At 39.3% G+C, this 12,742-nt stretch overlaps 1 protein-coding gene across 1 annotated transcript in view; it reads left to right on the plus strand.

Moving 5' to 3' along the window:
* Window positions 1-7,702: 7,702 nt before the first annotated feature.
* The window catches only part of LOC116508529 (NADPH--cytochrome P450 reductase), a 65,927-nt gene continuing 60,887 nt past the window's right edge, over window positions 7,703-12,742 (plus strand). The window contains exon 1 of the mRNA XM_032217180.1: window positions 7,703-7,805. The gene's annotated coding sequence lies outside the window, so the exon portion shown is untranslated. The remainder of the gene's footprint in view (window positions 7,806-12,742) is intronic.

The raw sequence follows: 12,742 nt of genomic DNA on the forward strand, positions 1-12,742 counted from the left end.
GAATGAATGAATAAAGGCTAGATGGCTTGATATCCTGTTCAGGGGTGGGTTCCGGCAGAGACTACTGCCAGTTCGCTCAGGGACATGCCGTGTGTGTGCTTGATGCGCGCTGTGCGTACTTGCACAGTACAACTAAAATTGCTTTGCACATGCACAGAAGCAAAAAAGAAGATGGCGGCACCTATGGGAGAACCGGTTTGGGGGCGTATCAGGCCTGGGTCGCTGCCAGTTTGAGCGACCCTGGCTGCCAAGGTACTACCGATTTGGCTGAACCGGTCCAAACCGGTAGGGACCCACCACTGATCCTGTTACACTGCAGATTTGCTCCTAAAGAGTCCATATAGGAATTCCTAGCTTAAATGTATTCTCTACTTACTCTTGTTTGAACCACCTTTTGAGTTACCTAAATTAATGGCTGTCACATTCTAGGATAATGAATCATTACCAATCCAAAAATATGGTATGGAAATAACCTAAAGTGGTGAACTTATCTAATATTCCTTCCTCTTCCTGAGAGACTGTCTCCTGCCAGTCACCTCCCAAAGACCTATTAGATCCCACAGACTAGGCTTCCTCCGGATTCCATCTGCCGGCCAATGTTGGCTGGCGACTCCCCGGGGGAGGGCCTTCTCTGTGGCTGCTCCGGTCCTATGGAACGATCTCCCCATTGAGATCCGGACCCTTACTACCCTTCCGGCCTTCCGCAAAGCAACTAAGACCTGGCTGTTCCGGCAGGCCTGGGGCTGTTGAATTATCCAGCCCCATCCGATGTTATGACTGTTGCTGAATTTTTAATTGTTGTTTTTTATTTTTGTACCCCCTTCCCTTTCTTATTGTTAGCCACCCTGAGTCTCTCGGGAGTAGGGCGGCATACAAGCCAAATAAACCTAACCTAACCTAACCTAACTTTCCTATTTTCCCCACAACCACTATCCTGTAAAATGGGTTGGGCTGAGAGAGTGCCTGGCTCAAAATCACCCAGCTGGCTTTCCTGCCTAAGGTGGAACTAGGGCCCATGGTCTCCTGCTTTCTAGATTTTCTAGATTTCTACATCAAAGATTTGTGGAACCTCTTCTATAGAAGAGGTTAGAACTGGCAGGAACCCACCCCTGCTACTTGCCCACTTCTGCTTGATCGTGGCCGCAATGGAACAGAAGGCTGAATAGTGTATTAGTGCTGCAGCCGCAAGGCAAGGCAGGTGTTGGGGTGTGGATGGCCCTGAGATAAGCTAGTGAGGGGCGCGTGGGGAAAGTCCACCCTTCCCTGCCTTGCAGTAGAGATATTGGCACACCATGTGGCCTCCTGCCCCACCACGAGCAAGCAGAAGAAGTGGGCCTCCCCTACATGGGGAAAAAAAGACACACACCCCCAAAATAAGCCCCAATGCTTATTTTGGGACCCAAAAGAAAGTAAGACCCCGTCTTATTTTCAGGGAAACACAGTAGTAGTGATATTTAGGGGTCATGGAGTAGGAATTGAATCCTGGTAATATCATGAACAAATGTTTGTTCCCTTGACTTCTTTCCAGTAGTACCTCAGAGCTCTTCCAAGGAGAGTCCTCCAGTTTTTTAAATCCTGTCCATTCACCTTATTTGTTGTCCTCCCTTTCTTCTTTCCTCTTCCTTGTAACACATAGTTCTTCCTTGTCTCATAACCATTTGTAGCACGGGCCCCCCTGTAAGGTAAGTAACAATTAAAACATCACAATAATGCTACAAATTACCCTTTGGGTTTCTATATGAAGCTTTGTAAAAGGACTCCCCTTTGCTTTACTACTGGAAATCTTCCACCTTTTGTTCTAAAATAATTGTTCATAAAATCTTTTTTTTAAACCCTCACTTCTGAAACAGTGAAATCAAAAAGTTGATTGACCTTTTAAAAAAAAAACACAGGTTCTTGTAGCTGATTGCATAATGTACATTGCCCAATGAAGAGGTCAGCTTAGTTTATGGCTGTGACAGCCTTTGTGACTGTCATCTTTGTAATTACCGAGAGCTCTTTCCTTGGTACAATTCCAGCAGTTCTGCCTTCTCCTCCTTTCTTTCTCCACCCCTTTGAACACTTGACATGTGGCACGGGTGAACTCAACAGGCTTAAGTCTTATAATAAATAGGAAGCTCCGGGGTGAAGTTGCAATTCAACTGGATTTTCACCGAGTGTCCCCTTGTTTGTGGAGTGGGGAATAGTACCTGAAAAATATATTCAACCAGTGTTGCTTTCACTGTGAATTTTGCCATCTTGCATCACACTCAAGACTGCAAAAGAAAAAGCAATTAATTGGGATTGACTGAAATAATTTTTGCAACTTCTGAGCAGGTGAGTAGTAGAACAGCTAGCTCCATTTGAGTCCTATAGCTTTGCTTCTCTTACCTAAGCTGGGTAATTTGAATAGAACTGTTCTGCATTTCTGGGGGTCTTTTTTTTCTTGGGGCCATGAGGATGCTTCCAGATGGGCTTCTTCTTGTATTATCATGGAAAAGTCTTGGCAACATAGTCAGTTTCAACATAATATATAGACAACCCAACTAAATGGGGTTTACAAATGGAAGAGGGTCACATTCTCCAGATAACTCCATGACAAAAAGCCATATGGACTTATATTGTCCAAACTTCCATCTATTGTTACAAAACTAGTTCCTTTTTTGTAAAGATCTGAATCCACCGAATTTGCAATACTCCAATTTCGACCTTGCATGTCTTGTATGTTATCCTCATTTGTTTCTGTAATGCTTTTATTATTTTGGTAATTCCAAACTAGCCTCTGTAAAAACTTCATTCCATAGTTTAAAACCTGAGAGTTTCAGAGAATGTTTCAGAGAAGGCAGAATGCGGAGCATAACAAATGTTTTGATGGAAAAAAATGGAACTAATATTAAATATAAAGAAGACCAAACTAATAAAAACAGGTACAATAACCAGTCTTAGATTTGACAATGAAGGTATCAGTGTGGTAGATAGCACTTGCCTTTTAGGATAAATGATCAAAGTTAAGGAACAAGCAGTCAAAAAATATGCCAAAACTACGCCACAGATGGGTTTCTACCGGCATTGGTACCAGTTTACTTAACACGCGCTTTGCGCGCACGCCAGACACATGCACCAGACACGTGCTATGCATGCAGTTCACTGTAAATTGTTCTGTGCATGCACAAAGACCATGAAAAACTAATAAAAAACATGCCGGCAATGGAAGTGGAGCCTGGGGAACCGGTTCGGGGAGATGGCAAGCCTGGGTCACTGCCGGTTCTGTGACCCAGGCCGAATTACCACTATCGGTTCACCAGAACCGGTGCGAAACAGTAGAAACCCACCTCTGAACTAGGCTTTGTAAAATTCCAGCAGTTCTGCCTTCTGCCCCCCCCCCCTCTTTTGAACTGTGAGCTGCCCTGAGTCCCCTCAGGGAAAAGGGCGGCATACAAATAAAGTAAATTGAAATAAAGTAAATTAAATTGAAATTCAGATGTTGGGATGTGTGTTTACCTCCAAAGATCAAAATCAGGTAAGCCATGGTTTTCCCTATAACACTCTATGGAGGTGAAAATTGGACTTGGAAGAAATGGGATAGAAAGAGTATTGACACTTTTGAAGATGATTCCTGGGAATACTGCGGACAGCGAAGAAAACAAACAAATGGATCATTAATAAATCAATCCAAGGTTCTTACTTGAGATATAGTGACTATGCTGCCTTTTGCTATACCATACAAAATAAACTTGAGACAAAAATGATCAGGCTCAAATTATCTGACTTTGGACACATTATGCAAAGACCTGTTAGTAGAACAGTGAAAGGAAACTTTTCATTTGTGGGCTAGTCTATGCTCCACCTAGTTGCTTCAGGCCTGGTGGTCCATGAAGAAGACCTCCTAAATCTGGGGAGATGTGTTAGAACACTATTCGCCCATCATCAACTTCTCCCTTCTGGAGAAGTAGAGAGAGTGAAACTGGAAAGACACAGAGGCTGTAATACTAGAGATAAATGTAAAGAAGAATAAAGTCAACCCCCTTCAAAAAAAAGTGAAAGATTGTAGTTCAATGTGGAATGACCTGGAGGGAAAGGGAATGGTGATGTCATAATGTTCTCATCCAGAAAGGGAATAGCTCAAGGATTGCAGTTTTCAGGAAACTTTACTGCACATTTTGATACAAAATATAATAGATAGCGAGGTTGGTGCAATGGTTAAGGCATTAGGCTAGAAACCGGGAGAATGTGAATTCTAGTCTTATCTTAGGCACAAAGCCAGATGGGTGACTTTAATTCTAGGAGGTAGATAACAGAATAAATAAAATAATCTAATCTAATAAATAACAGAATAACAGAGTTGGCAGGGACCTTGTAAATCAGCTAGTCCACCCTACCCCAAGCAGGAGACCTTACACCATTTTTGACAGATGGTAGTCCAGTCTCTTCTTGATGAAGCTCCCACAATTTCTGGCAGCTGTTCCTTGGTTGATTGTTTTCACTGTCAGAACATTTTTCCTTATTTCTGAAACCTTTCCAAAAAAACTGCAGGGATCTGTCTAAGCAGGGACCAGGAATCAACACAGATGCAAAAGTATAAATGATAGAGTGGATTTTTTTCATTGTTGGGAACATTTTCCTTTTGAGATGTGGTGACCTGAGTAACTTGCTTTAATTAGAAAAATTCAGGGATGTGCGGATAGCTTGCCTATAAGTATTGTATGGTGTTTTGTTGTGCTGGAATTCATGTATCTCTGAATAGCATTGGATGAAAAACAGAGAATGTTTTCTCAAAGGTGTTTGGCTGGCTAATATTAGTCTCAAAATCTTGGCTTAGATACCATTCAGGTAAGTTTCATGGAATACATAAAGTTGTTTAAGCTCTTGACTAAGGTGTTGTATTTTGCTCCCAGAATTTAGAGCCAATAATCCTGATGACAATAGACATGAAACACGTGTTCTCTCCTTTTTTCCTTCCTGTTTACAAGGTTGGGGAATTAGGTGATATAATTTTAATAACCGCAAAAGGAAAAAAAACTAAATATGTATGTATGTATGCATGTATGTATGTATGTATTTATGTATGTATGTATGTGTATACACACACCCACACCCACACACCATATATATATTATATGTATACATATCTCCATTATAACATTGTGCCCCAGAGCACAGCAAACATTGATTATGAAATAAGGAAATTATATATGTATAAAATGTGTTCTGCAAATATTCTCCAAGGTGAGCTTTCACACCTTTTAAACAAACAAAAAAGGAATCCTTATGTAATTGGCTAGGTCCAGCATTTCTTAAAGGATCCTCGCTTCTCTCGTGATCTGCTTGTCTGCTTCCTGCTAGCAGGATAGGATAAATTTTTATTTCAAGTTTTTATTATTAAAACATCAAACTCTTAAAGCCTGAGGAGTCTTCTTTGGAATACTAAATCAGTCCCATCAACACTGTCTGGGGCAGGCAGGATTAAGAAGTAATAATAGGACACAAAATAGGAATTATAAATCACCATGACTAGATTAACTCATCATTAAGACTGCAAAATTCTAGCAAGGAAATACATTAGGCTAATATTTTGTTTCTCAGATTTTGGCAGCTTGTACAGGTAGTCCTTGATTTACAACAGTTTATTTAATGACTGTTCAAAGTTTCATTGGCTCTGAAAAAAGGGACTTATGACAATTTTTCACCCTTAGAACCACTGTGGCATCCCCATGGTCACATGATCAAATTTCTGACACTTGGCAACAGTCTCATATTTATGACAGTTCCATAAACGGGCCATGTGATCATCTTTTGCGACTTTCTGATAAGCAAATTCAATTGCGGAAACCAGATTCATTTAAGAACCATTTTACTAACTTAACTGAATTGATTCACTTAATAACTGTGGCAAGAAATGTCGTAAAATGGGGCAATTCGCTTAACAACTGCTTCACTTAGTAACAGAAATTGGGGCTCAGTTGTGGTTATAAGTCGAAGACTACTTGTAGGTGGTGGTTTTAAGGAAACACTTTCACTGGACTGGCTATTAATCAAGGTGATCCAAATATTTTCATTTGGGTCTTTTGAAATGTTATTTTTAATTGAAAAAAATTCTAATGAAGTAAAAATCATAAAAATAAAGAAAAACAGTAAATAGTGAAAAGAAAGAAAATAGGAAAAAGGGGGAAAAGATAAAGAATAAAGGATAAGGAAACTGCTTCCAATCTTTTTAACAAGCAGTTATAAATGTGCTTTATTTTACCCTCTCTAAGACCCTCATAATGCCCTTCCTTCCATAAATCATCCTTTCTAATTTTCCAACCCGTACCCCATGTTCATTTTTCTACCTTTTTCAGTAAAAAATCCATAGTTTCCAGTAACTGCTAAATGTAGTTGTTGAACTTTCTCTAGGCACACAAATTAATTTTGCTATCTCTGTCATCTCCATCAATCATTCCTCTATTGTTGGTGTTATAGTTTTCCCATTCTTAGACACATCATCTCCCAGTAATAATGATATTTTTATATACAGGTATGTGTGTGTGTGTGTGTGTGTGTAATCTTTGTCATCCAAGGTTCTTTTCTAATTGGCTGTCCATTAATCCCAACAAAAAAAGTTCTGGTTGACCTTTAGAGTCATTCAGCCCTTCATAGAGCTGCCATATTGCAGTTTTGCAACAGCCAGTAAACTGAGGAAATCCACAGCTTTCTCATCCCAGCCTGAAGATATCTTAATTTACCATTTCCCAACTCTGCATGTCTCCACCTGTATTTTGGTGTTCTCCCACAGGCTAGCAACTCTGGGGCACCTTAAAGTAGTCCCGTCTAGAAACAATGTTTTTCCCAAGATGTATTTGGCAATTACCATTGTACTAAGGTCACAGTGGCCAAAATCTTGTGGCACCTTAAAGACTCACATATGTAAAAATCTTGGGACCATTTTTAATGGATTCTGTTATCAAAACATTGTTCATTAATGCAAGAAGTATATTAATGCCTTTTTAATTCTTTTATCTCCTCCTCCGGCAGTCCTCTTTTCAGTAACAGTTGTTATTGTATATTGTCAATACTAAATCCATCTCATAGATTTAATGAAATATACTGTAATCTAGGATGTCTATATTAATATTAATATAATTAAATTTTAGGTTTCATAAGGGATATCTAATCTGATTACATGTGATTATACACTGTACCATACTAACCAGACTGAGCTCATACACCCGGTATTATAAACCAGGGAAAAACAGGCTTAACTTCAAAAAAGCTTATTGTGAGATCGCGATCCAGCCCTTGCCTGATTAATTAAGCATCTTCTGAGAACACACTGTTCCTGCCCACTGAACTGAGGCTTTATTTGAGAGAGACGTGAAACAACAATTCAACTGAAAATTCAATCCTAGTTTAATCCAGGGTTTCTCTTTGAAGTCCATACCAGTTGCGAAGCAACGCTAGTCTAACCCAACCCTTAATCTTGATCCTGCCTTGGACCTTTAACATACGCGTCTTCCATTCAGCTTGGAGCCGGGAAGGCCCTACCATTCCTCGCCTGCGTGGGGAGGTTAACTGAGAGGCGCTGGGAAGATTAGTCTTCCCGGGAACGGAAGCAGAATGGAACCGCTGGGTTGGATCTGGCGCAGGATATATTAAAAAGCCAGCCTTTGGAGAGGGAGGAGTTTGGCCGGGATACGTTCTTAGTCCTTCCTCCCCCCCCTACGTTGCTAAGTGGTAGAGTCCATTCTCCACCCCTTCTTTCTGTCTGGGCTTTCGGGAGGAGAGCTGCCGCTCCTGCTGTCGCCGCTGCAATTGGCCATCGTTTTCCTTCCACTTGGGGCCGTTGGTGGGTGAGTAAGTTTGGGGCGATAGATTGCAGGCTGGGGTGGGGGAATCCCCCAATGCCCAATGTCGAAGGGAAGAACTGGGGCTGGGATTCTCCTGGGTTCCTTTGGCTTGCTTTAAACGGAGGGCAATGCAGAGGCCAGATTTCTGGGTTCTTGCTTTAAGAAGAGGAAGGGACCGGTCTTAGGAGAGGGAAGTTGGAAAAAGTTGAGAGTCTTAGATCCTACGATAACGAGAGGTTGCAAAATAAGCAAGGTGGCATCGTGTGTGGCATCCCGGGTTCTTCTGGGCCTAGGGAATACTGAGGTTTCCTATGCGAGAAAGGTTCAGTTCTTGCCTTTCAGCCAGGCGCTTGCTTGGCACCCTTGGATGGGTTCTTTAAAAAGTCAAATTCTACAATTTTATTTATTAAAAGAGATGGTGTTAGGAGAGCTATAAAAACAAAGCATCATGTTTCATTGGGAAAGAGTGGATGGGGTCCATGCTGGTTCCTTGTCATGATAAGTAAAAAGAAGATGAACTCAAAGTCTTTTATCCATAATATTGACGTAAACATCTCTTTTGGATGCTTTAGTTTTTTCTTCCTTTAAAACGTTTTGTGGTTCAGAATGAACTCTGAATGCCAGCCAGGCTGAGACCTTTCCATTTTTTTCAGATGGAATTAGAACTTTTGTTTAAGGGGAATGTATTCAGCTGAGAAAATCTGAATTGTGATATTGTGTCTCACAATTTTGGTGCCTTGTAAATCAGTTTCTGTTGAGTTTTTTAAATGCAGCAGAAGGAGGCTTAATTTGAAAAGAGTCTTCTGTTGACTTGCTAATGGAAGCCGGCAGGAAATGTTTTGTTTTGTTTAGCAAGTGAAGGAATTAGAATCAGGATACTGGAGGTGGCCCTTGAATATACATTGATAGTTGAATTGTCATAGGTGTTGGACTTCTGATGCCTTTTGAGTAAGCCTGAGGTATGTGTGTCAAGAATACCTTACAGTGGCAATTTTTAACAGATTAACTTCTTAGAAATTAATATGTAGCAAGTGCTCTGTTTTAATTATTGTCAGTTAAATACCTGAAAGGGATACATTTTTTTTCCAGAAATTAAAGACTAACCCTGTCATTTAGTAGGAATATAGACTGAACTGAATTCCATAACATGATTTGAAAAAAAAAATGAAATGGAAGGTGGGTATGCACACATAGCTTTTGTTGGCAAGTTCTTAAATGTGTCTTAAAAAGAGTTGCTGGGTTTTACAAGATCCCTTTTTGTCTTCAAATCTCGATCTTTGCACATCTTTAAAATATATAGCTGGGCCGATTCAGAGTGTAGATGCGCTGTTAGCTGACATTTGTAATCCTTATACCCCTTTTTCCATGTTCTGACCCGCCTTCTAAAAATAGTATTCGGGTTCAAAAAGATCTTGGGTTTTCCTTGGGTGGGAATAGTCTTCAGGTGTAATATAGAACCTGTTTCCATTTGTTCTTCCCCCCCGAATACACCTGGTCTTTAGTTTGGCAAATCTGGTTCTATCTTTCACTCATGCAATATTAAGAAATTTGATATATAAATAATAGATATGACTGTCAGCCCTAGGAGATAGATCTGATTAAGAAACTGACTCCCCAGGAAGACTAGATATATATTTTACAGGCCACAGTAATAGAGTCTGAGTATGCATCTCTCCTCCCTCATATATTCAGCCCCACTGAATCAGGGATGAGCCAGCCTCAGTATTTTCCTAATGTTAACTCCTTTCCCAGGCCTTAAACACCAGTTAAAACATACTTCTTCTCTTGTTGTTTCCGTAACGGCTTCTGGATATTCCCTTCAAGTCCTTCTCCAAGGTTTTCTTCAATGATAGACACATTTTTCTGGATTAATGAACCCCACTGAATAATTATCTCTTCAAAATATTTTGTTCATCTTCTCCAAAGTTGTCTTTGAGCTTCAATATATCCTAGTCTTTGATTGTGACAGGTGGAAAATTAAAATGACCTTTCATGATACTTGGCAGCAGTTTCCCTTGTTATGTAATGCATGACTTTAAAATGTTTTTAAGTGCAGTACAGAACAAAATACAACCTCAAGTATATACTTAGAGATTGGCTCCTTGTTATGGTATTGCTTAGAGATTGAGTAGTGCCTCCTACTGACTTTGGGGGCATTATTGGTTGTGTTAAATTAGAAACCACTCCCTTATAATAGTTTTTCTTGTCATGATGGCAAAGCTGGCCTGCTCATTTAGGCCAGAGAAGGCAAAAAAGTAATTCAGAAAATCTTGATGGAGATTTGAAATTTATAGCAATAATTCAGAGGGGTTGGACTAGGTGAACTTTAAGGCATCTTCTAACTGCTCTGAGTTTTTGACCAACAGAGATTTAATCATGTCAAATGTCCCACAATACTAAAATGAATAAATATATTCATTTCTCTCTGTCTCTTTGAGATTTCTGTGTAAAATGCTTATTATTTCCTTTAGTTCAGATACATAAAACATATTCCTGACCTTACGTTAAAAATATCTCCTGTCTTTTTGCCTGAAAGTGGTTCCTCTTAGGACTTTTCCTAAAGAGTGGATCCCACATGTTTGAACTGTACCCACACTTGAATCAAATATATACTCCTATTGATATGGGCTGTGAGCGTTAGTGTAACTTTTCTAGGCCAAAAAGTGACTCTTCACTGTTTGCAGTTAAAATTGGCTTCTGTCCCAGAATTTGTTGAATTTGTCCCTGGAATGAGGAGTTGAAAGAATCTCTGACATCTGGTTGGCTAGGTGTCTTAAAAAAAAAGAGGATAGAAACACTTGTTTGCCTTCTGAAATCGAATAGTGTGCTATGTTCTTTCTCTGTCTCTTTCTCCCCTCATTACCTCCTCTTTTTGGGACAAAAGTTCAGCTAATGACGTGATGAAGTGAAATCCTGCCACAAGTGCAAGGTGGCAGGATTTCATTAGATTCCTTTTAGAAAGAGCTTGGAGAGATCCAGGATGATAATGAGGGAGCGAGAGAGACTCCTGTCATGCTAAGTCAGGCTTTTTCTAGTAGGCTTAGAATAGTGGTCGGCAAACTCATTAGTCAACAGAGCCAAATATCAACAGTACAACGATTGAAATTTCTTTTGAGAGCCAAATTTTTTAAACTTAAACTATATAGGTAGGTACATTGTTATTAACTTAATTAGGGTATTCTTAAACTGGCCTTTGCTAAAAATGTCCTCAATCTGATTGAGGTACGTCCGCGGAGGTTGATCCCTTCCAACTCTCCCATACACACTTGTCTTGTATACTTGTTTCGTCTATCTCCTTTCGTTCATCCTCTCTATATGTCCAAACCATCTCAACATACCTTTCTCAATCCGCGACACTACATCTTCTTTCACTCCACAATGTTCCCTAAAATTAACTTAATAAACTTTACTTAAAGTTTTAAGTCTTAAACTATAGGTACGTTGAATAAAACTTGATATCATACTTAATAATGATATTATTTATTGATAAAATTAAATTACTTACAATTTACCTTACAATATTCATAAAATTAAATCATGACAATGACTGACAAACACTAATGTGAACAATGGCCTTGTATCTCCTTGGAAAGTTTGGGTAAGTCAGTATGTTGTTGTTTTTAATTTTAGGCACGATTCCAGGTTCTCATCAATAAGACGTCTTCTCAATTTACTCTTGATAAGGTTCATGCTTGAAAATGATTGCTCGCATAAATATGTAGACCTGAATAAGGAAAGAACAGCAAACACTAATTTTTTGAGTTGATTATATGAGTCAGGAATACTATTACAGGTGTTAAAAATCAACATATCTTCCTTCTCCAGGTCTTTCAAAGCAGACCACTTGTGCTGTGAACTAAGTTCACATTTGTTTTTCTCCAGTATTTGAGCACAAAGACGTTCAAATTTCGAGCTCCACAATTCTTTGTTTTTTAAATTCAGCAATTGCATTTCAAAGTTGCCAATGTCAATATTAAAGGGAGAAAAATTAATTCTGTTACAGTAGCACTAAGAGGTTTTTAAACAAAGGCTAACGTCGCTTTGCTGTTTCTGAATTCCTGAAACCTGTTGAGAAAAGCTTCCCTCATATTTAAAAGTGTTGTTTTGAAATATAACAAATGATCTCTTCTTCACATATCCTGTGTCTCATCTATAAATAAATCCATAAAGCCTTGTCATTTCAGTCTTGATGTCAACAAAAGTTGATTTAGGGTTTCCAAAGATAATATATCTATTTTAACTTTGATCAAATACGCTAACATTATATTCTTTCTGCGTTTTAAAAGACCCTGAGTTTGAGAAACACTGCTCTAGAGGATTGGTTCCACTGTCAGATTACATTTACTGGTAGGATCTTTCTTTAGATGTTCAAGAGTCTCTTTACTTGTAACTTAAATCCATTTTTCCCCTCTTGCACTCTGGAAGGAAAGACAATAAGTTTTAATTTTTCCTTTGTGGCATTCTTTCAGTATTTGAAGAGTGCTGTCATTTCTCTCCTTTGATAGCTTTTCTCAAGGCCCATCTCTCTTCATAAAGTTTGCTTTTCTAGTGCCTTGATCATCTTTGCTCTGATCATTGAACTTGCTATGATTTTTCTGAATTTCAGGGCAGCAGCATTATGCAACACGCACGACTTAGCCAAATACCGGTAGTCTTCTACTTACAACCACAATTGAGCCCAACATTTCTGTTGTTAGGTGGGACATTTGTTAAGGGCATTTTGCCCCATTTTACGACCTTTCTTGCCACAGTCGTTGATAAGTTAGTAATCCAGTTGTTAAGGGAATCTGAATTCTCCATTGATTTTGTTTGATTTTGATTGGAAGGTCACAAAAGGTGATCACATGACCTTGGGACACAGCAATGGTCATGAACCAGTTGCCAAGCATCTGAATTTTGATTACATGACTATGTGGATGCTGCAGAGCTCATAACTGTGA

The sequence above is a fragment of the Thamnophis elegans genome, chromosome 4 (genome assembly GCF_009769535.1).
Source record: "Thamnophis elegans isolate rThaEle1 chromosome 4, rThaEle1.pri, whole genome shotgun sequence".
Taxonomy (NCBI): Eukaryota; Metazoa; Chordata; class Lepidosauria; order Squamata; family Colubridae; genus Thamnophis; species Thamnophis elegans.